Genomic DNA, 25,553 nt, shown 5'->3' with positions numbered 1-25,553 from the left:
ATTCCTGTGATTTCAAACATTTGAAAACCACTAGTATCGTACCATTTCACAGACAGAAAAACAGAGCCCCTGGGAAGCGGACTGGTATACACGGAGCTATATCCCAATTCACTGAACCTCCAGGGCAGCAGTTCTACAAGTGTGGTCCAGGATCAACAAAAGCACCATCCCCTGGAAACTTCTCAGAAATGAAAATTCTCAAGCCGATCCCAGACCTACTGAACCAGAACCTGTGAGAGGGGTACCCAGCAATTTGTGTTTTAACAAGCCCTCCAGGTGAATTTGATGCCCTAAAGTTTGAGAACCTCTGCTCTGGAGCAATCCCAATGTTTTCCATTATTCTCTTCCTCTTCTTATTCTAGTTAGTCCCACGTCTCTACTGCAGTACACATTCAGCAACTGCCCCAGAAATACTGAACCTAACTGGAAAGTCACCCATTGAAAAAGCCAAGATATCATGAGAAGGTATTTAGTCACTGCTAGTGCAGTCGATATATTTCTTTCTTTTCTCACCATAAGAAGACTCACATCCAAAGAGTCAAAGTATCAATCAATGTTTTCTAGAAATTCCTAAAGATGTCACCAGAAATCCACTAAAACTAATCAATGAATTTGGTTAGGTTGCAGGATACAAAATTAATGCACAGGAATCTCTGGCATTATCATACACTAACAATCAAAGATCAGAAAGAGAAACTGAGGAAACAATCTCATTTACCAACACAACAAAAAGAATGAAATACCTAGGAAGAAACCTACCTAAGGAGGCAAAAGACCTGTACTCAGAAAACTATAAAACACTGGTGAAAGAGATCAAAGATAAGAGCTTCCCTGGTGGCACAGTGGATAAGAATCCGCCTGCCAATGCAGGGGATAAGGGTTCGAGCCCTGGTCCGGGAAGATCCCACATGCCACAAGCAACTAAGCCCGTGCACCACAACTAGTGAGCCTGCACTCTAGAGCCCGTGCACCACACCTACTGAAGCCCACGTGCCTCGACCCCATGCTGTGCAACAAGAGAAGCCACCGCAAGGAGAAGCCTGTGCACCGCAATGAAGAGTAGCCCCCGGTCACCACAACTAGAGAAAGCCTGCGCTCAGCAACAAAGACCCAATGCAGCCCAAAATAAATAAATTAATTAAATAAATAAATTAAATAAATAAATTTTTTTAAAGAAAGAAATCAAAGATAATATAAACAGATGGAGAGATATACCATGCTCCTGGATCAGAAGAATCAATACTGTGAAAATGACTATACCACCCAAAGCAATCTACAGGTTCAATGCAATCCCTATCAAATTACCAATGGCATTTTTCACAGAATTAGAACAAGAAATTTTACAATTTGTATGGAAACACAAAAGACCCCTAATAGCCAAAGTAATCTTAAGAAAGAAAACACAGCTGGAGGAATCAGGCTCCCTGACTTCAGACTATACAAAGCTACAGAAATCAAGATAGTATTGTACTGGCAAAAAGACAGAAATATAGATCAATGGAACAGGATAGAAAGCCCAGAGATAAACCCACGCACATATGGTCACCTATCTTTGACAAAGCAGGAAAGAATATACAATGGAGAAAAGACAGCCTCTTCAATAAGTGGTGCTGGGAAAACTGGACAACTACATGTAAAAGAATGAAATTAGAACACTCCCTAACACCATACACAAAAATACACTCAAAATGGATTAGAGACCTAAATTGAAGGCCAGACACTATAAAACTCTTAAGAGGAAAACATAGGCAGAACACTCTATGACATAAATCACAGCAAGATCCTTTTTGACCCACCTCCTAGAGAAATGGAAATAAAAACACAAATAAACAAATGGTACCTAATGAAACTTAAAAGCTTTTGCAAAGCAAGGGAAACCATAAACAAGACGAAAAGACAACCCTCAGTATGGGAGAAAATATTTGCAAACGAAGCAACTGACAAAGGATTAATCTCCAAAATATACAAGTAGCTCATGCAGCTCAATATCACACACACACACAAAAAAAACCCAACCCAAAAATGGGAGGAAGACCTAAATAGACATTTCTCCAAAGAAGACATACAGATGGCCAACAAATACATGAAAAGATACTCAACATCATTAATTATTAGAGAAATGCAAATCAAAACCACAATGAGGTATCACCTCACACCAGTCAGAATGGCCATCATCAAAAAATCTAGAAAAATAAACACTGGAGAGGGTGTGGAGAAAAGGGAACCCTCCAGAATTGTTGGTGGGAATGTAGACTGACACAGCCACTATGGAGAGAACAGTATGGAGGTTCCTTGAAAAAACTAAAAATAGAACTACCACACGACCCAGCAATCCCACTACTGGGCATATACCCTGAGAAGACCATAATTCAAAGAGAGACATGTACCACAATGTTCATTGCAGCTCTATTTACAATAGCCAGGACATGGAAGCAACCTAAGTGTCTATCAAAAGATGAATGGATAAAGAAGATGTGGCACATATATACAAGGCACTATTACTCAGCTATAAAAAGGAACAAAACTGAGTTATTTGTAGTGAGGTAGATGGACCCAGAGTCTCATGCAGAGTGAAGTAAGTCAGAAAGAGAAAAACAAAGACTGTATGTAATGCATATATATGGCATTTTAAAAAGTGGTACTGATGAACCTAGTGGCAGGGCAGGAATAAAGACGCAGACATAGAGAATGGACTTGAGGGCACGGGGCAGGGGTAAGGGCAAGCTGGGATGAAGTGATAGAGTAGCACTGACTCTACTACCAAATGTAAAATAGCTAGTGGGAAGCTACCGCATAGAAGAGCGAGATCAGCTCGGTGCTTTGTGACCACCTAGAGGGATGGGACAGGGAGGGTGGGAGGGAGGCTCAAGAGGGAGGGGATATGGGGATATATATACATATAGCTGATTCACTTTGTTGTACAGCAGAAACTAACACAACATTGTAAAGCATTTATACTCCAATAAAGAGGTGAAAAAAAAAGTTTCCATGGTTTCAAAGAATAATTCAAGAGAGCAGAATTTACTAGTATTTTAGAGGTTAAACCTCAAAAGGGCTGAGCAATGCTAAGAAACTTGTTTCCAGAAAACCAGGATCGTGGTACTCTGGACTGTCAGTGACCAATACCCACTGAAAAGAGGACCAAAGAGACAATGTGATGAAACACGGGAGGATTATTAAACTATGAGACAGCTCTTTCCAGGAAAACCTGGTTCGGATACCTCAGAATAAGTAGGAACATGACTACTGCTCGGCCCAGCCTTTGATAATTGATTTCGCTGTACCTCGAACTCTGTGCAGTTCGCGGCATAGGTCAGCCATCTACACAGGTGAACTTGATGACCTTCTGCAAAACAACCATGGAAGAGGCACCACACAGGCTAGCTATCAGTCATAAGCCACATCTCAATTCCATGCGATTTTAACAATTTTTGAGAACGCCAAATGAGAAATTACATGAAGCTTCAACATCACAAACTATGAGGCATTACTGTAGAATCAACCTATTTGAACCTGTTACTCACTTTTCCTTCATAAAGTAAAATCTTTTCAACTAGTCTTTATTAAGCACTCGCGAGATGAACCTTCATCTTGAAAAGTGAGGATACACTAAAGTGGAGAGGCTGGCAGAATGGGGGAAGGGGAAGGTGTACACGAGGAAGAAGCAGCGTTTTCGCTAACTTCCTGAATTGAGTAATGTGAGTAGTGTGATTGGCTAACAAAGAACATAAACGTTGCCACGGGCTTTGCTCATTTACTTGGGATAACGGAATACCTTGCAATAACAATGCTTTGATAGGTAGAGCTTTCTTCATCTCTTAGCAGCATCTCCCTACGCCCACACCACCCAAGCTCCTACCTGTTTGCATGTACTTGCAGAAACCCACACACTAATTCAGCGAAGACACAGACTTGAGAACCAGACTTCAGACCACAATTTAAGCATGATTTCTATTTGACTAAACAGTAAGTTTTCTTCTCTTGGTTGCTGTCATTGCAAGGCTGCAGGTACCTGCCCTTATAATCGAGGGTGCGTTTGGAAGCATGGCCCACTATCTTCCAATAGAAAGTCAATCGTAGGCCCCAAACTACCATCTTTGTAGACACATTACTAACTTCTTCCATTGTTTGGATATAATCAAGCCCAAAATTTTGAATTTCATGGACATCTGTTTTATCATTATTTTGTTTATGATACACTTTAAAGATGTCAGTTTTTTTGTTTTAAAACAATTATTATCAAAAACATCATAGTTATTTATAACAGCAAGGCAGGACAAAGCTATGTTTCCTCTTACACAAAATAAAGGTGTGAACTAGATTGCTTCTAAGATTCCTTTCAGCTCAAATAATGTATACAGTACCCTCAAATCTCCCACTCACACCTAATTAGGAAAAGGTCTATTTATCTTTGTACAGATGACACCATCTGTTGTAAACCACATAATAAGCTCCAGTTGTAGGCCATTCTCTCCATGTAAAGTTGTACATTCCTTTGGGCAGGCTCTAAAGTACACAAGCTAATAAGTTGTTATTGCCTTTGCTAACTCCAAAATGTCATAGGTTTAGCTTCCTTTCCCATAGAAAATCTACAACATTTCATGGTTTTTTGATGCAGTCCTCCTAACATGTCCTCCTAAATTTTTAAGCACAGAGAAAAATTCTAGAGTAAAGAATTCTGGGATGTAGGCCTCGCTCTGCTTACCATTAACTTCTTCCAATGGGGAATTAAAACAGGTCATTTAACTTTCCCAAAACATCAAGCTTCTCTTCTGAAAAATGGGTTGAATTAGATGATTTCTAAAGTTTATTCTGTTCTAGAATGCTTATTGATATATAACTATTAAAGGAATATAGCACAGTTTGTGATTTGGGACCACAACATTTTGAATATGCATATGACTATAAACCCTCATGTCTGTATCACCACTATTTACAATTTTTTTTAAAGTTTGTCGTCTCTTCTACTGCACACAAATATAAATGTACTTTTACATTTTGAAATTATTCAAGAATTTTTAATGCACTCTACAAATGTTTAAAGGTTCTCCTTTAGACAACAGGACAATTATGTGAGGTGTTATTTAATGTTAACAAAATGTGGATGTGCCCATCCATTTTCAGAACTACCCATTGACTGATTTGCTGAAAATTCCAAATGCTGGCTGCCAACTCTGTATATACCATTCAAGTTTTAGTGAATTTTCTAACTAATGAGATTTATCAAGCCATCAAAATTTAGCTTCTGTGACAGACAGGTTTTCAGAAAATGCCATACTACAATGACATTCTCCTCCCAACACACACCAAGACTTCAGCAATGTCAACCACCCTTCTGGACTCAATTTCCTCACACATTTACACGAATGACTGAGGTGCAACTTATTACAGTTGAATTTCTAAAGACAAGTCATTTTAAAATTCCTATTACATGGAAAGCTGAAATACAACTAAGCAAAACACTGCCTGTGAGTATTTCTTAGGAAATGACTTACCAAAGAGATGGAAATGCTTCCTCATTCATAGTCATTACAAAGTAGATGTTTCTATGTAGATGGAAATTTTCCCTGCTGCTTTTCACTATTAATATGCTTATAATTACTATACTTAACAATTTTTTTCTTTAGGGACCTGATGTTTCTTTTTAAAAACAGTGCCTGTCAAACCACAAATCATGGATCAGTCTGAAATAAGGGAAACTGCATTGCATTTCTCTGTGGCTAACCTCCAAATCTCTTGCCCATCCCCGGCAAAAATTAACATGGTTAGGTTCTCACAGCCCTATAGGAGCCATTTCAGACGGGGATCCTGCGGCAGAAAGACGTGGGAAAGAAGATCTGGGTTCAGCTCTGCACGCTTCCTCTCCAAGCTGAGTGTCCTAAGAGGGCCAGTCTCACCTGAAGGGCAGAGTTTTTCCATGTACAATCAAAGAGCCACCAGCCACACCTGGTGTGCCTGACTAACTGCACCCTAGACCTCCAGAATCATCATCTCAGGGTGACTTTCAGAAACCTGCATTTTAGCAGGCTCCCAAAGTGATATTTATACAAATTCAAGGTTGAGAACTCCCATCACTGGCTTCATTTTCTCCATCTACAAGTGAAGGTAACAAGACTTGACCATTAACTCTAAATTCTCTTCTGGATCCTCTTCACCGTCTGTCATATTAAGACTCAGCAGTGCCATCATTTTACCAACATTCTCATACAGCTTTACCTTGGACCCAGTGTGGCCACCTTCTTCTATACAGTCTACATGGCTACTCTGTTCCACATATATCTATGCGGCTACTGTTTGTATCTATTCTATGGAGCTACTCTGCTCTACATATAGTCTATTACGTGGCTACTGTTTATATATATTCTACGTGGCTACTTTGTTCAACATATATTCTACAGAGCTACTTTGTTCTATATTCCACATGGCTACTCTGTTTACCTATACTCTACATGGCTATTTTGTTCTCCATCTAGTCTACACGGCTACTCTGTTTATATATATACTACATGGCTACTTTGTGCTTCATATATTCTCTGCCTGCCCTGCTCTCCCTTCACCACCTCCAATACAGCACTGATCTCTCAGTTTCTTCCCCAGGCATTCTTCTATTTCAACACTGAATTCCCCTCCACCCAGTTCCAGAGGCCTTGAAATCCATATTATCCACAGCCCCCAAGATCACAGATAATTACCTCCCAGCAATGTCTCATCACACATTCTGGATTTACCAAGACCCTACGTGTTCACCAGCACTGCCCTCCTTACTAGTGTTGGGCGACGGTTATCTGTCATCCAGTAAGGCTCAAATGCCAGTGAGCTAATAGCATATTGTAAATACACCACTTTTAAATTTTTATAAATTTTTCTTTTGCTTTCTTATATCCTACTGCTGCACAGAATCATTGACTTTTGTAACTGAAAGGATCCCTAAAAGTCACTGAGTCCAATATGACTCCCCTGACCACCAAAGTTCAAATTAAGCAATGGAAACCCAGAGAGAATGTCATGTTTTGTTCAAGATCACACAGCTATTTTTGGCAAAACTACCCAAAATGCAGAGCTCTTAAATCTACCCAAAACCCAGAATTCTAGTTTTGTTTTGTTTTCTTCCAAAACAGTATCTTGACTACTTGGATTATTACCTCTGACTAGACAAATACCAAGAACAATTCAATCAAACACATACAAACACCTTTCAAATAGTTAACTCCTTGTTGCCTATCAGAATGGAAAAAAAGTGGAGGCACTGATAAAAGTCATACGTGTCCCAAAACACCACAAACAGCAAACCTTATGGAATGATCACTTTTATATAGTTAATAAGGAATCCAACTGGGGGCAGGGAGAGGATGCAAACACATATACAGCCATTGTGTGGGCAATGCAGCCATTCAGAAGATGAACCCCAAGAATGGTGAGGACAGAGCGTTACATTTCAAGAAAAAATGAGGGGTTAGGAGAAGATCAGGGAGAGTTTCAGAAGGATGACATTTAACATGAGCCTAGCAGGCTGAGGAAACCAGTGCTCTCCAGTTATAATAATAAAATTCTGATTTTTTAAAAAGTAACCTGCTAGCAGGGGTTGGTGTATACATAATGAATGGATCCAGTCCATGGTATTTCTCATTTTCTTTTACATCTTATGTAAAATGAGGTTATTTGCCCACATGATATGCAGTGCACTTCCCAATGAGAAGTTCAACAGACAGTTGTGAAGGGAGAGTTACTACAGATGACTATGGTTTCATAGAACGATTAGGATCTTCCAGAGGGCAAGTTCAAAATGGACCCGTTCAATGGGTAAATATTCTGGTTTCTGATTTGGCTAACATTCATCAAGGCTTCATGTTTTCATACGGTAGGTACTGATTCCACAAGTTTCAAATGCCACTGGCACACAGGATAACTTAATTCATTTCAGTGTATTCCGAATGTGTTCTTCCTTGGTTCATGTTCATATGTATAAATGCTCTCTTATGAATGTATAAAATCCATTTTAAACAAGCCTCATGGGGCTTCCCAGTGGCGCAGTGGTTGAGAGTCCGCCTGCCGATGCAGGGGACACGGGTTCGAGCCCCGGTCCGGGAAGATCCCACATGCCGCGGAGCGGCTGCGGCCGTGAGCCATATGAGCCATGGCCGCTGGGCCTGTGCGTCCGGAGCCTGTGCTCCGCGGTGGGAGGGGCCCCAACAGTGAGAGGCCCGCGTACCGCAAAAAAAAAAAAAAAAAAACAAGCCTCATGGTTATCCAGAGTGGTAAGGGTAAATGTGACTGTTACTCTATCAACCAAGCCCTGGCATGAGGCCTGAAGAGGAAGGTTAATGAGAAGAATTTGATGCCTCAGCTGCCAGAAGACACTGGGACTCATTAGAGAATAATTTTATTTTCTCCCTGAAGAATCTAAGGCCCTCAAAGGTTTAGCCAAGTTGCCAAATGAGTAAAAGGTGTATTCTATACCAGAGTCTAGATTAATACTCGGTATGATATTGCTACTACTCCACACTTCAGATGGAGAAACCTTTATTTTTTAGCACTTTATTATTGATAAAGAGTCAAATATTTGGCAAAGGATCACTCAACTTCATAATCACCAAACAATTTCAAACACGTAGAAATTTAAAAACAATTTCAATGAGCACTTCCTGCATTCTATCGACCACCATTTAAGAACAGCCACGAAGGCACCATGCTGGCCCTGGAAGAGGTACAAAAAGAAAATAAGCAAAGCACTCCCTGTGTGATGGAGAAACTGCCCACAACTAAATATCCCACGATGAATGCCACAACTGATACAGACCACACAGGACCAAGTGCCTGGAAGCACAAGAAAGAGTGCTTCACACTCAGAGGAAAGGCTTCGCTGACTCTCAATAAAAAATGATGAACAGCTGACCAAACGGGGAAGAACCATCAAAGGGAAGGACAGAGAGAACAGTGCAAAGCAACGGAAAAGGAACGGAGTATGGCCTCTACTTTGCCAGCCCAACTCCCAGCTCCATCCTGCTCACCATCCTTATTTTACATAATTTGATACAGCCAGATCCGATCTACAGGGAGGGAAGAACAACTAACACTTCCTGAACTCTCATCCTGGCAGGTAGGGTTCTAAGCACGTTATGTTAATTAGTTCATTAATTTCTCAATTCTCCAAATAATCTTCTATGAGGAAAGCACTGCTGTCACCCTCCTTTCAGATGTAAATCCTGAGGCACAGAACACTCTTTACAAGACAAAGCTATTTTGAATTTTAAAAATGATAACAGGGGCTTCCCTGGTGGCACACTGGTTAAGAATCCGCCTGCCAATGCAGGGGACACGGGTGGAGCCCTGGTCCAGGAAGATCCCACATACCGCGGAGCAACTAAGCCCGCGAGCCACAACTACTGAAGCCGCGTGCCTTGTGCTCCGCAACAAGAGAAGCCACTGCAAGGAGAAGCCTGCGCACCGCAACGAAGAGTAGCCCCCGCTCGCCGCAACCAGAGAAAGCCCGCGTGCAGCAACAAACACCCAATGTAGCAAAAACTAAGTAATAAAATTTTTAAAAAATGATAACAAAATACTGCACAAAAATTCATCACTATATTTTAAAGGCTAAAAGATTTGGGGAATCCTTAACTTTTACCAGTTTGAGAAGATTTCCAAGCTTATTTTCTATATGCCATTTCCCAAACTACTGATGACAAAATTCTAGTTTTCCATCCTATTCCCAATGCAAAGGAATCACTTAGTAATGGGAACTCTTAAAGAACCATGTCCAAGAGACACATTCAGAAATCTAACCGTGAATTTAAAAGAAACCTTGTAATCCAACACCACAAAAACACAATGAAAGCTGCAGTCCAGATTCTGTTACTCAATCTGCAAACCTCCTAAATGGAAACGAAGCAGACCCATTTCCAGCTGGATGGAATGCCTGGAGAGGAGTGGGCCGGATCCCAGGCCAGACGGAATCCAAGATAGGAAATACATTACACGCTCCTGGCAGGGAAACTTCTCGAGCACCAGCCTGTGTCTCCTGACCTCAGTCTGTGGGAGGGCTTCGGAAGGGGCACTTTTTGTTCTTTCTTAAAATTCTGAACTAAGTCATAAAAGCTTTCAAATTCTACAGTTTTTTTAATTAAAATCCTCGATGCATTTACGATTGGAGACATGCTAACAGTTGAGACAGAATGGGAGAGAGGAAGGAACACGCAGTCAGACAGACCTGGGTGAATCTCAGCCGTGCGACTTCCTAACTGTGTGAACTTGGGTGAGGGGCCCCCGCAGGTCCCCAGCCTTCTCCTTCTGCATTGCTGAGGTCTGTGAACATCCTTAACTGGATCCACTGCCCCTTGCCCACCACACTCTTCCTCGCCAAGTCCATCCCACCTCCTTCAGATCCCAGGACTCCGTCCCCTTGTGTTTTCCCACTGCCCAGTCCAGCTGCCTTTGACCATCTGCACGATTACAACTGAACATCTTTCTGGCGGTCTTGTTTTCTTGAATCCACTCACCACACTCTAAAGAGGGACTGGTCGAAAGTGCAAATCGTTGCTCTGCCTAAAGCCAAAGTGACTTGCTTTTATGTCACTTGTCTTTCTTCTCCACTTGAAGAAAGTCCTTTATTCAAGTCCAGAGACTCAAGATACTTAATTCACTTCAGGGGTCACCAAATGCCTGTTCCATGTGGAGGGACAGTTGTTTAGGCTTCGGTTTCCTCCTCATTCCACGAGAGCCTTGCTGCTCTACTCAGAGGAATAAATGGGTGATGCATACAGAAAGCCAGCACAGTGCCTGGAGAGCACTTCCCGCCACACAGTCTAACCCTTCAGTGTTCTAAAGTTTGCAAAGTGCTTTCACACGTGTGAGCTCGTTCGATCCCTCTAACGACTCTGTGACTCAGGAGGTTACAGGAAGAAACTGAGGATAGTGATATCCAAGGCTTGCAGAATCAAGGCTGGTCTGTGGACAAACCTACTGATTCCATATCCTGAGTTTTTCTACTGATGCCTCTCTGTCAGGAGTTCTGGCTTCTTTTACAGAAAACATTTCTTACCCTTTTTTTTTTTTTTTTTTTTTTGCGGTACGCGGGCCTCTCACTGCTGTGGCCTCTCCCATTGCGGAGCACAGGCTCCGGATGCGCAGGCTCAGAGGCCATGGCTCACGGGCCCAGCCGCTCCGCGGCATGTGGGATCCTCCCGGAACGGGACACGAACCCGCGTCCCCTGCATCGGCAGGCGGACTCTCAACCACTGCGCCACCAGGGAAGCCCTCTTACCCATCTCTTCCATCAAGTTTATCTAACATTTTTATTGCATTTAAGGAATACAAACACATAGGCCAAATTCCACTATAATGGACTCCAAAGGACTTTGGTTTGTGCTATATCAAATAAGTACTTTAAATAAGTAAGCTTTCAACTGGCTCGTTCATTCATTCCTTCACTCAGCAAATATTTATCACCTGGCTACTTCACACAAGGCATTGTGTTTGGTGCTGGGAATCTTCCCTTTCCCTGAGATATAATTAGTCTATACCTTCAAGATTTCCCAACTGAAGCCAACAATGGAACATACAGAAGCTTGAATACATAAAAGCACTTGAATAAATAAAGCAATGAACTAAGAGCCAGGGAATCTGAGTGCTCACCTTGGCTGAGCTCCTACCTAAGCTCTGTGACCTTGGACAGGTCCCTGGTACTACTTTTCCTTACCTATAAAATGGGAAAATTGGTCTATATTATCTTTAAAGTTATTCTATGCTATGAATTCTAGAGAGTCCAGGATTCCATACAACTGTCAAGTTCTTTTGATGTTTAATGGTATACGATTTTTTTTTTTTTTTTTTGCGGCACGTGGGCCTCTCACTGCTGTGGCCTCTCCTGTTGCGGAGCACAGGCTCCGGACACGCAGGCTCAGCAGCCGTGGCTCACGGGCCCAGCCGCTCCGCGGCATGTGGGATCTTCCCAGACCAGGGCACGAACCCGTGTCCCCTGCATCAGCAGGCGGACTCTCAACCACTGCGCCACCAGGGAAGCCCATGGTATACGATTTTATACCACCGTGTTATAAATTTTGCTGAGATGATCCACATATAGACTTTAGCTTGACAAATATCTCTAGATTGCCCACAAATTGTTAGAAGTTTGAAACTACATACAAATTTGGAGCATTTTTAAGAACCTTACAGCCAACTGAGCTTGCAAACTGCCTCACATAAAAACTGCATTTTCTGTAATGTGTAAACTGCAATCTTAAATGCCGCTCTCATTTGAAGAATCTAAATAAATTAGATTCAATGCCTTCTTTTCTGATTCTTCTTTTAATTCTGTGATGTCACTTTAGGATGACTGGGGCTTGTGTACAAAATGGCACCTCCACCAATGTAGTAACACATGTTCATGGAAGCAAAGCTCTTTATGGCCTTACTTTTAAGAGTCTTATACCCTTATCTCTCGCATCAAATCATGATTAGATGCATAAACCTTAGAGCCTTGAAAGGCAGTCAGCTGAGGAGGCCCACCACGTGCTGGCACACATCTCGGATGCCCACCTGTGAATTTACAGCCCCAGATTCTTCCCTGTAATCAAGGATAAGACACCTCTTATGTCTGGCTGGTTCAAGAATCACTTGAACCAGCCCGACATAAGAGCAAACCAAAGCACATTCCTATATCCTGACTTACGTGAGGAATCTGCCCCTAAACTTCGGCTTCTTTCTAGACGTCTGTAGAGACGGTGCTTTCTTTTCTCTCATTCAAGGAATCTTAACTGAGCTTCTGCTCCATCAGTCTCTGTGATGGGTGCCGAGTTGGGTAAATTAGAAAAGGCGGCCCCTTCCAACAGAGAGGAGGGCACCAGGGGCTTGGTGAGTGGAGTGTAAATTGGATTTCAGCCTCCACTTGCCCACTGGACAGGATAACCCTGTGCAGTCAACAACTCACAATTTTACAAGGTGGCTTGGCCAGAGGTGTTTAAAAAAAAATCACGTTGTAGTAGAGACGAGGACTACTAGAGAAGAAAGAGCTTAACTGCCGAGCGATAATGAGGAAGGAGAGCTTACTAGAGAATGCATCTGACTGACACATGAAGGACGTGTGAGTAACCAACAGATGGACAAGTGGAGCGAGAAGAGTCTAAACAGAATGCTCATTCATTCCAGACAGTGGTCTGGAAATGACAACTTGGAAGGAGTCTGATGAGGCTGGGCGTGTGTGTGTGCGTGCGTGTGTGTGTGTAAGGGGAGGGGGGAGGCGAGACCTGGAAGGAGTCTGATGAGGCTGGCTGTGCGTGTGTGTGCATGTGTGTGTAAGGGGGAGGGGGGAGGCGAGACCTGGAAGGAGTCTGATGAGGCTGGCTGTGTGTGTGTGCGTGTGTTTGTGTGTGTGTAAGGAGGAGGGGGGAGGCGAGACCTGGAAGGAGTCTGATGAGGCTGGCTGTGTGTGTGTGCGTGTGTTTGTGTGTGTGTAAGGGGGAGGGGGGAGGCGAGACCTGGGGAAGAGTCAGGAGAGGAGGCTGTAAAGGCAGGCAGGGGCCAGATGATGAAGCATTTTATATGGCAAATTAAGGTGTCAAAACCGGATTCGGAGATCATTAGGGGCTCGTTTTGCCGCTGTAAATAATAAACTCTTCTTGGATTATACCTTGCCCTGTTTTTTCACATTTACCAATCACAAGGTAATTAGGGGCTCTGACTCCCTAAAGCAACAAGTCTTACCCTGTAAGCTGAGCAGGTAAACTCCAATGGAAAAGAATTTTGCTTTCAGCACAGCACCAATCTTGATACTACATTTTTAGAATATAAAAACCTTAAAGAATACCAGAAGATGTTCTGAAGTGTGTACATACACAGGTTCTATTGGTTATGCTCAAATGATAAGACCAGAAATTGACGCTTTTCATTGAGCTTAGGTCTGAAATATTTATAGCATATGGTCTGCACCTGTAAGAAACTTGGAAGACTAAAAACTTTTATTAGAGACCCTCCAGCTTAAATCTACCGGAGAGGGACTGGAGATTACCAGGTGCCGTCCGTTACAATAATTATGTCAGCGGCATTTGAGGGACGGGTGGTAGAACGGGTGAATAAGCATGAGAAGAGAACCCCAAGACCTTGGCCACACAGTGAATAAAGGTCTTACCGCGACGCAAGGCTGCCTAGATTACAACTGTCACCAGGCAGCCTCTCACAGGGCCCCCGCAGAGGCAACGCGAAGGGAAATATCTTCAGGACCAAGCAGCCTCCCCTCCCCCCAATTAAGTAAAGTTACCCTATTTTGCTATTTTAAAAAGTATGAAGACGCATGGAAGCTCATCATGGTAAGTTTCACCGTTTCTTAAAGAGAAACGACGCCGTGCAATCGTACCCCACCCCCGCGCCCGGACCTTTACAGCGGCTGCCGGCCGTCAATTGTTGGAAGAATGGCCTCTTTTCTTTCTAAACTGTTTTTGGTAAATATGATCCGTTTGCGACACGACGTGTCGGCTTTCCCAGAAACTTGGCACCTGGGCCCCTCGGAGCAGGGCCGGGCGGGGGCAGCGGCGGGACTCCTGCCCCTCCCGCCCGGTGGCCCCGGGCTTGGGGGACCCCTGGGCTCGGCGACCTGAGCCGCGGGCGCAGGGTCCGCTCCCCCAGGACCTTCCAGGGCGCTGGGCCACCGCACCCACGAGACCGGGCTCGGGGCGCGGAAGCCCGAACGCGGGGGTCGGGCGGGCCCAGGGGCACCGCGAGGGCCGGTGATCTGGAAAGCGTTTCCTCCGCCCGGCCAGGCTGCGCGGGGTTCCGGGACGCGCCAGGGAGCTGCCACCATGCGCCGGGTTGTGCCGGCTCGGCGACCGCAGCCGCAACCCTCGGCTCACCGCCCGGGGCAGGCGCCGGAGGGCGCGGCGAACAAAGCAGAGGAGGTGGGCCGCCCGCCCCGAGCCGGGGTCCGGCCTCGGCCCCCGCCTCCCCCCTTACCTGGGTGGAGCGCCCGGCACCCGCCCGGGCCCGAACCGGCGACACGGCCGTTCCCGCGGGGTCCCGGGGTCACGCGGGGCGGCGCCGGCCGACTTGGAGAAGTTGCCAGGGTCACTCCGTCCCGCGCGGGCGCTGAGCCTCCAGCCGCCGCCGCTACCCCTCGCCTCGCACGCAGCGCCTGTGGCGGCGAGAGCGGCCGCACCTTCCTCCCCGGCCGCTGGGCCCGCCTCCTCCCCGCCCCCGCCGCCCAGCCCAGCCCAGCCCACCCCCGCCATCCCCCGTCCTCCCATCCCCCCACCAGAAGTCCCCCCCGCCCCCCCGGCTCCGCGCCGGCCCGCGCCCATCCCCCGCGGCGCCCACCGCGCCAGGACCCGGACCCCGCAGCCGGCTCCCGGGGCGGCCCGCGCTCCCGCCCGCGTCCCCCGCCGTAGCCTCCTGCGCTTTCTTTCTAGGACTTCCCAACTAACCAACACCGAGAACTCCACGAGCTTCGAGTAAGCGCCTACCATGAGCTCGGCGCTCTGCCTGCCATCGTGGATGCGGTGCGTAAGGTCCAGTGCCTTCCCCAAAGATCTGAGAGTGGGAAGACGCTTACTCGGGTACCACTAAGGACAGAAGCAGGCGGAATCTGAAGCCTCGTGCAGGCAGGAGAGACTGTTCGCCCCCTAACCTTCCTGAGAAGGGAGAGAGGGAGGAGCCGGAGAGTCCGGGAGAATTCGGACTTCCCAGGTGGAAGCTGCAGGGTTTATTAGAGAAACCTGGGGAATCCAGAGGGCCCGGATGATGGGGAGGGGAGGACGCTCGGGAGAAGCGGGAGTGAGGGCTGTGTTCCCACCCTCGCTGTCCCTGCCTTTACAAAGGCTCTCGCGTAGAGAGGAGCTGGAAGGGGGAAGAGTTCGTGTGCTGGTGTGGGTCCCGCAAGGAGGAGGCGCCAAGACAGGACTAGATACGGAAGAATTTTCTCAGGGGAAATGGCTGTGGGATTAAACGCCAGGGGCTTCCAGAGAGCCAGGCTTCGCGCGAGTCTGATCCCAGTGAAGGAGAGAGCGAAGCAACATCCCAACCTCCCTGCAGCCTCAGGAAGATCATGGGTGAGTCCTACACCCAGAGTTACCCATCACAGAGGGCCCAGTTCTCCTCGGTACCCACCTGCCTGAGCATCCGTGTCTCTACCAGCCCTGAGCTGGGAGCAGCCAGATGAGAAGTGTGGCCTTGGGCACAAACCCAGAGGTGAATTTCAGAGCACAACAGCCAGGGCCCTTCCTCAGTTAAACTCCCAGAAAGCTGGAGATGGTTGGAGATCTTCCAGGAAGATTCCCACAGCTGGCGATTCCCCAGTCTACAAGACACATGGAATCAACTTTCCCACACACACCTACAATTGTTAAATGAAGCCCCAAGCGTTTGCTGTGTTCAGACAGACCTGGCTCTCCACTTTCTACTGCCACAGGCTCTGGCCACACTGACGCCTCTCCACTACATAGGCTCTCCCTGGTCCTGTCTCCACTCGGGCACACGTGGCGGTGCCTCGGGGAATGCCTCCCACTCCACTCACCCTGCAGTTCCCAATTCAAGTATCACCTCCTCTAAGGAGCTTTTTCCCCTTAGCACAGAGCTACCACCCTAGGATCTTCTTTATATGTTTTTCACCCTTGCTTCTTGTATCATGTTTTTTCATGCTGTTTCACAACGTTATGTTTTTGTTTTTGTTTTTTCTGATTATACAAGTAACACGTTCATTGCACAACTTGGGACATATAATCCAAATGTCTCCAATTCCTCCAGTCTTCAAGGGATACCTTCCCTTGATAGATAAGTAATCAGACTCTGAGCCCCACCCATGTGTATCAGTCTGCATCCAATCAGAAGAGAGAAACCACACAGCAATTAAGTGGTAAAAGTGTAATAGAAAGAATTATTAACTACGACAGGATTTGGAGCAATGAGGGATTGACTGGTTAGAAGTAAAGAGAATGCAAAAGAAAATAGGAACAGCAGATACAAAGACTTTTAAAGCAGCCACTACCCCTGGGGCCGAGATAGAGCACCCAAGGGTAAGGGTGCTCCCTTATCCCTCCCCTACCCCAGGCTCAGACCCAGACCTTGTTGGGGAGAGCATGGCTATGGTTCACTAAGTGCCAGGGAAGTCACTGTGGTATCACACCAGTGGAACTTGCTGGAAATCTACCCTCTAGGGTGTGGGGAAAGTGGTATAGAGGGAGATGTCTCATGGAAGCAGTTCGCTGCAAAACCACCCAGAAAGAGAGGCGCCAGGAGAAGCCGGTGGCCACTGGGTGCTGCCCTGCACTGCGGGATCCTGGTGCTGGAGAAACCCCTCAACATGCAGGAGCCACAGGCAAGCGAGGCAACTGGCAGGCAGAGTTCTGCCCTCCTGCAAGTTCTCCCCACACCCTGTACTGACAAAGCTAACGACGAGGCAGCTGGCAAGGGAAATTACATAAAAGGCCGAGATCCCTTTTTACAGAGATGGCAAAAAGGATGAATTTGGAGCTGACAGGCAGTGAGTCAGTGACAGGCATGCTGTGCAACCTCAGAAGAGTCCAGGCGTTGTCCAGTTTCCCCTCCCCAAATATGCCTGCCCGGTACTTACGGTCTTCTCTCCAAATCTCGCCCTGCTGGCCCTTCTTCCCTCTGCTGGCCTTTCTGTTCCTGACTCCCACTCCCCCGGCTGCAAGCTGCCTCTTAGCATTTTCTCCTCCAGTTTTGCCCCAAGGGGGAGGCGTGGCCTCTTCCTTGCCTCGCTTCTCACAGCAGGCTAAGACCAAGTTGTGAGGTCACAGTTCACATCGGATTGAACAGACGGGGAAACGGAAGGGAATTACAGGAGGGGAAAAGAAAAAAGCAAAAACCAAGTAATGGTCCCAAAGAGACGAAACCATCCAGAGCCTCTCTCTCCTTAGTCCAAGCCCCATCCAGGGCGCCAGTGTGTACCCCCGACCAGAGTCCAGGCCGCAGTGCCATCCGGGCCTAGCGAGGGAGAGAAAAAGTGTCTCCACACTTTTAGTGCCGCTAAATAATAAAATAAAAAATAAATATGGAGTGTCTCCATAATCTTAGTGCCGCTCCATTAAATAAAAATAACCTGCGGAGATGAAGCTCTGTCTACAGTCAAGGTGAACATTCGCATGATTAGGAAGTGAAATTAGCCCCCAATACTGAAACTCGTTCAGTTATTAATCCATTTACGGAGCCTTTACTCGGCACCTGGCACTGTACCAGGCAGTAGGGATATAAGCTGTGTCACCGTTACAATCTGAGGGAGACAGATAAACAAATCATTTTACAAGTAGTTCTGTTTGTGTCTCTGCTAAAGATGCAGAGCATATAATGAGAGTTAAGCTAGCTCTAAGGGATTAGAGGGGGCCCAGCTGAGCTCTGAAGGATGATTGAGTTGGATCGATCATTCCAAGTAAAGGAAATGGTGAATTTGAAGCTCTGAGGTGCGACAGAGCTGGGCCCATTGGAAAGGAAGGGAGTAAGGATAGAGCAGCCAGAGATGAGGCCAAAGAAGCAGAGAAGAGTCAGTCACGCATGCTTTTGTTGGCATGTTAAGAATTTTCGATATTATCCTTTGAACAATAAGAACCTTCTGAAAGGTTTTAAGCACCAGTGTAGCTGGGGGGCTGGGGGCTGGAGAAGAGACTGGAGGGTATATTTGGGAGAGGTATGCAGAGAATATACAAGACTAGTGTTCAGAACAGAGTTTGAACCTGGAGATGAAGACAGAGAAATAACCAGCCCGGAGGAATCCAGTCTAACCCAGGGCCTGGCTGAGATGCCTGCGAGAAAGACTGGGAAAGAGACAGAACTCTCGCGAGATGGGGTCGAATCAGCAAAGAAAGCTGAGGGGGAAGAGCTAGGGAGCTGGGGGACCGTCAGGAAGTTATGCTGGGTCATCTTCATTATAAAGCAGGATCGCTTCCCTGTAGAATAACCAAAGGCCCAATTAAAGCAAACCTACTCTCAAAGGTAAACTCAAATCTCCACCCCTGGCAAAGACCAGAACAGCCTGTTTTTAAAAGAGGCGGCCCCAGGGTCCTCCCCATCCACTCACTTCACAGCCACCAAAACTCTTTAGCTACAGTATCCTACTATTCACCAAAAAGTTAAATATTAGCTGTAACCCCAGTCCCTAGAAATAACCATTCTGTCATATTCTCTTGCAGACTCTTCATACTTAAATTACTCAGATCTAAATTCCTTGCAGTAAGGGATCAGCCCAATCCATCCGTTTATCCCCAGTAACTTCGTACATTTTCTGGCACCTAGAGGGTATCTAGCAATGTTAGCAGAATTGAAATTCATTTCCAAAATCCTTCCAGTACTGGGCAGGATTTCGTTGGACTTTCTGGTAGTAGGACACTTCAAAAAACAAGCCATCCTTCCTCTGTACTATGTCAGAAAGAGTTTTCTTAAAACACCTTTCTAGTTTTTGGAAGTTTTTTGTTTGTTTTGGAAGTTGTGGGGGGTTTTGTTCTCTTTTCTCTTTCCCAAAACCTAAGGAAAGAGAATCTTCTTGCCAAGTAAACTCTCTGCCTCAGCCCGGGCCCCGCCAGAAATGACATTAGAACACACACACACACACACACACACACACACACACACACAGTGGAATACCAGTCAAGAATGACTGCATTTAAAAGGAAACGAAATTGAGTTATTTGTAGTAAGGTGGATGGACCTAGAGTCTGTCATACAGAGTGAAGTAAGTCAGAAAGAGAAAGACAAATACCATATGCTAACACATATATATGGAATTTAAGAAAAAAAAAATGTCATGAAGAACCTAGGGGTAAGACGGGAATAAAGACACAGACCCACTAGAGAATGGACTTGAGGATACGGGGAGGGGGAAGGGTAAGCTGTGACAAGTGAGAGAGTGGCATGGACATATATACACTACCAAACGTAAAATAGATAGCTAGCGGGAAGCAGCCGCATAGCACAGGGAGATCAGCTCGGTGCTTTGTGACCGCCTGGAGGGGTGGGATAGGGAGGGTGGGAGGGAGACGCAAGAGGGAAGAGATATGGGAACATAGGTATATGTATAACTGATTCACTTTGTTATAAAGCAGAAACTAACACACCATTGTAAAGCAATTATACTCCAATAAAGATGTTAAAAAAAAAATGACTGCGTTTAATACCTGTCTCCACGGAGCTCAAATTCACTTTTACAGCTTGTTTGGGGGCAAGAAGGAGGATCTCAGCGCTGGTTACTTCCACTAAGTGCTTTCCTATTACTTCAGGCCCCGAACTAACAGGCTCCATGCGGCCTCCCTCCCAGTGCCCCAGGATCCAGTAAACAGACAAAGACCACACTGACTCCAGCCCAGCGTCTCCCCAGTGTAGGCAGGCATCTCTGCCAGTGGGTCAGGCTAACTTTGGAGAAGTCAGAGGATAGCCTTTTCAAGGGAGGCTGCATCTCTCCTTTCTGAAGATCATTGGCGGAAAACAAACGGTTCTTTTAGCGGCTGTTTCAGGAGCTTGCTCGATCTACTTCACGGCACTTTTCAAACTCCTGAAAGAAAGAAGGCAGTGGGCCTGATTACAATTCCAAAAAGCTGCGTTTAACCCAACAGTCTGGATGCACCCTGCACTGCCTGCAAACCATTTGCACGTGTGTATGATGTATAGTGGGAGGCCAGGCGGTACACCTGCTCGCAGGGGTGATGGGTCTTTCTCTTGGATTCCTTTGACCCATTTTTCCTTTCTGCTGACAAGTTACTAGAAGCTAACTGATATATTCTTGAAAGAAAAATGAAAAACAAAAGGTCGCCTGGGCTTCCCCGGTGGCGCAGTGGTTGAGAGTCCGCCTGTCGATGGAGGGGACACGGGTTCGTGCCCCGGTCTGGGAAGATCCCACATGCCGCAGAGCGGCTGGGCCCGTGAGCCATGGCCGCTGAGCCTGCGTGTCCGGAGCCTGTGCTCCACAATGGGAGAGGCCAAAACAGTGAGAGGCCCGCGTGTACTGGGAAAAAAAAAAAAAAAAAAAAAAGGTCGCCTGATAGGATTACTACCCCATGATAAAAGGTCTATGTTTGTTTAGAAGATTGCTCACGATTCCAAGTCTAAAAATCTCATTTAATCCCACAGAGACTCTCTCTTGGCCAGGGCTGATCCTGTCTCTACTCCATCCCTGAGCTGGAAAGCATCTCCCCACATCTCCCAAAAGGAAACAGAGGTCCTCAGTGCTCCCTGGGAAGTATGCTACGCATATTTGTGAGTGAACTTTGAGTGCATCAGCCCAAGTTACCAATGCACTGGTCTGGCTCCTGCGTAACCCATACGCAGACACCCTCCAACACCCAGTGAAAGACTTTTAACCTTGGGCTTCACTCTCAAAAGGCATATCCTTGAAAAAAAATGCCCGTGACATTGATTGTTCTAAGTTGCTAAAACTCATGTGATTTTAAGTTTGTTTCATTTTTCATAATTTATAAATAAACTAAGTCTGATAAACATATCTGAACATGTAAAAGTTAATATTTTCTGAATCAAAATAAAGTACCAATTATAATGCTTATAATACTTTAAAGATGTCCAGTCAGTTCTTGCTAGCCAGCTGGTTCCACAGCCAGCCTTACGTTTCACTGGAGCCCTCAGCCTAGGAAATGTGTTTACTGAACCCATAAACTTTCCATGAAATGCAAAACGTACACAATAGGAGCAAGTCTTTTCTCTCAAGTTTCCCTTTATGGCCCTGAGTTCCACTGTTTCAATTCCCTTGTGCCATTAAACTTGTTCTTGGTCTTTGTTGCAGGTTCTCTGGTTGGACTCTTCCTGAATTCCTTGTACTTCCTCCCAGCCCTGTTCACTCTGTTGGGTCATTTCCCCTCCCCCCTCAACGTCACAGTCTTCCTCACTCTCTGTTCTATCACTGCTGCTGCTTATTATTATTGAAAGTATTGGGGTTTGGGATTTGCATGTGACAGTTCTAAGTGGGTCGGAAAGGAGGAAAAACAGATCAACTTCTGCTCGTGGGCAAAGATAATTTAAACCACATCTGAAGCTCAGGGTGGTTGGCGTGGAGCCATCTGATGTATGGACAAGATCCTTCCAAGGGAAGTGAGTTTTGAACTTAAATGACTCAGAGAATGGACTTCCACTAGGATATTAGAACTAGCAGCTTTCTCCTCGTAAGTAGAGCTATGAAATCCATTTAGGCATACCAGTGTGTAGTGGGAATAAATCACATTAACTGTTATGTACATCCTCTAAAGGTTATAATTTGGTGATGATATGTAATTTGTGGATTTCAGTTTCAAAGCTGGGGGATTAAATGAGCTGAAACCTGACCTTGAGCTCGGATATCTCCTTGGTCCGATACATCTCAAAAGAAAGGAAAAGAAAGTCTTAGGATGACCTATAACAATTATAGTAAATATTCATCAAATACATACTATACATCACAAACTTACATATATATGAAATAAACATATTTGCATGTCAGTACCTATAGACTTACTTGATTCTTTTAACAGCTTCATTCTATTGCATTTTTAAAAAGAAATTTACAAACTTGGGTGATAGAATGGGGAAATCGTGTCATGCAGAAAAAAAACCCTGCTTTTTAAACTCTGTATCTTGCACATTATATAAATACTTAGTGAATTAACAGATATGTAAATTAATAACTCTTTATTGTCTTAAGTTAGGGTAATAATACCTTGACCTCGTGGTTACTGTTTGCTTTTTCACCCTCACTTTCTCATTAGAAGCTTTAAATAAGCCACAAGCTTTAAAATCCACACTCCAGGCTTTTAAATTGATACAGTTTTCAATAGGACTATATATAACCTTTCTATAAGAGGTTAGGTTTGTATCTTTACACTGTAAAGAGCAAGTTTCCATAAAAAAATTTTTAAAATCACTTTGGCTTTGAAATGTTCTCTTCTAGATTTTAAAACTACCATCAACATCTGTAGTCGTTCCCCAAAGTTACAGGATTAATGAAATCTTTCTGCCCACAACTTTTCCCTGCTATTGTGTCAAGAGTTTTGAAAATATTTCTATTTTACCATTTTTTAAAGGAAAAGAAAGAAAGAAAAGAAACATAATTGTTGTCTACTCTTTATGCCTCTGGAATAATCTGCGTTCTTCCTCACCTCCACCTTCCATCCCCTTCTCCCAACGAGGGATGGGGAACTCTGTTTGCATATTTTCTTCTTATTCCATGTCATTGTAATGAGAGTCTCAGCGAGCATACTTTCCCTTGTGGAATTCACTAATAAAAACAGACAGCCAGTTTTAAACAAGCAGCCCCGAGAATAGGAGACAAGCAGAAGCTGGGTGCAGGGAGCTGCTTTGCTTTTTACCTCTAGCCTCACAGATTGCCTTTTTCATCATATGCTCTTAGCCCGCAGGGCCGTAAGAGAATTTATAAAGCAATTTTGGATCCTTTGAAATAAAGGGACCCAATTTGTCACAAGCTTTTGACAATTTCTTTGTTCAAGTATTGATACAATTTCCTACAGCAAGAGGATATTATCAATTTGTGCAGAGTCCTACCTGGACCTGAAATTCAACTGAGAAAGGGACCCTCCCCTGATGACTCTCATTAACCAGTAGTGCTCCCGTTGCTACCTGCTTGCACAGAAACCCGAAGGCACTCCAGGTTTACCTACTGCAGGAGGAAGTGGTTGAGAAATCCATCTTCTTTTCACTGTGATGAGGTCATGAGAAACAAGCCATCCCGAGGAAGTGCTCGAGGTACTTCTGTGTCTCCCCAGCATCATTCCAGGGGCAAGCTGAACAGAGGGGTGATTGACAGGCAGCGGTGGAGACCTGCTGTTAGCGCCTCCGTCTACCAGCTCCTGTGAAAATGAGCCCAGGGACAAGCAATAAGTCTAAGAGTCACTCAAGTGCTTCACAGCCTCACGGCCCCCCACCCTCGGCCCCTTCCCTGCCTGCTACCCCCAAAGAAAGTTCCATTTTGTCCCTATTTCATTTCCAATCCAACACGATTCCATTAAAAAAAAACTTACTAGGGGGGCAACACCCCTCCCGCCCCCCCAAAAAAAAATTCAGAGGATGATGCCACGCTACCCTGACTCCCGGCCCTGGAGGTGTGGCCTTTAACCACCCACCTCGCCACTGTGATGCCTCCCCAGATGAACTCCTCTATCCCGCCTCCTGCCTCAGTCAGTAGCATCCCTATTTCCCAAGCTGCTGGGAGCCGCCTTTGACCTCTCCTGACCTTCACTCCCACAACCATCTGGTCTCCAGTCTTCACGTTGTTACCTCCTAGACAGTTTCCAATCCTCTCTTCCTGTCCACCACCACACCCAGCAGTGCTGCCCAAAGAGTTGCAGCCAACTCCCAGTAATGCTCTCACGCTTCAGGACCCGGCAGAAATGGCATCTGTCTGAGCATCATCTAGCAGCCGTCTGGGTGGAACCAGCTCTATGCTTCCCAAGCATTAGACCTCTTGTTCCCTCACCCTTGCCCCCTCCCCAATGGGACAGTGGACCTTGGTTGGGGAGGGCCGGTCAGAGGTGTCCTGGTCAGTGGCCAGGGACTTGGAACATCCCAGGCACTACGGGCCCTCGCTCCACAGGGGGATATCTGTTTCCTCCACGGAGCTGTGTTCAACTCTCGCTGCGTACACACCTTTTGCAAAGCCCAGTTCAGTGATGTGGCAACTAAATGCTTTGCCCTCGGGGGCAAGAATCTCCTCTTTTTTTTTCCTTCTGTCACGTCAGATTCCTCTGTTAATATGTCTAACATAACTGGGTTCTGAAAATCTCCTTTCTCCTCTCCTCCGTCATCCGGGAGCTGGTGACTGATAACCGCCTCACTGTCTCAGGCTGCTCGGCTTCTTCCCCTGCGGTTGGAGATAAAGAAGGCTGTCAGAACTCTTCAGGGAGGCCAACTCTTGCCCTCACCCTCTGCCTGCCAGAAGATGGTACATGGTCCACAGAGGCTCCCCTTCCCTAAAAATTCAATCCACTTCCTTTTTTGGCCAGATCGCCCTCCATCATCCCAGATGTGGTCACACCGAAAATGTCCACCAAGCTCTGACTGGCAGACATTTTCAAGGAAAGTGGATAGAGACATAATGGGAGGAGAAGCGGCCCCTTCTTACACTAGCCTGGCGACCCCAGGAAATGACTTACCCCTCCGCGTCGCTGTCACCTCCTGTGTAAAATGAGGATAATAATAGGTTTTACCTGACGGAATCGTAGGGGGATCGAACGAGTCTGTATTTGTAAAGCACACAGTAAGCTCTATCTAAGTGTTTTACAAGCTAAAAACAGCTGCGGGATTTCTCTTACCCTGACGCTTTCTTTTACTTCAGTATATTTTCAAACAGGAAAAGTACACAATAAGTGGCACAGTGTGGGCGCTGCCCAGCGTTGGGGGTCTTGACTGCTCTTTGACGCACCGATGTCTGAATTCATATTAATACAGCCCTGGCCACGCTATGGAACAACACAGATGATTTTAGCACGAAACCAGCACTGCATGAAGAAACCCAACCACGCACTAACCTGATGGGAGAAAAGTCACAGATTGATGATATACTAACGTTTCTTGAGCACTCGCTCTGCGCCAAGCAATAGCATCAGGGCTTTAGATAATTGACTTCACTT

General features: G+C 45.7%; 1 protein-coding gene across 1 annotated transcript in view; it reads right to left on the bottom strand.

Moving 5' to 3' along the window:
- Window positions 1-24,735: 24,735 nt before the first annotated feature.
- SCAF8 (SR-related CTD associated factor 8) overlaps window positions 24,736-25,553 on the bottom strand; it is a 193,645-nt gene continuing 192,827 nt past the window's right edge. The window contains exon 22 of the transcript XR_009558804.2: window positions 24,736-24,784. The gene's annotated coding sequence lies outside the window, so the exon portion shown is untranslated. The remainder of the gene's footprint in view (window positions 24,785-25,553) is intronic.

This window comes from Globicephala melas, chromosome 14 (genome assembly GCF_963455315.2).
Source record: "Globicephala melas chromosome 14, mGloMel1.2, whole genome shotgun sequence".
Classification (NCBI taxonomy): Eukaryota; Metazoa; Chordata; class Mammalia; order Artiodactyla; family Delphinidae; genus Globicephala; species Globicephala melas.
The sequence above is the reverse complement of the archived record's forward strand: the minus strand, read 5'-3'. Positions and strand labels throughout refer to the sequence as shown.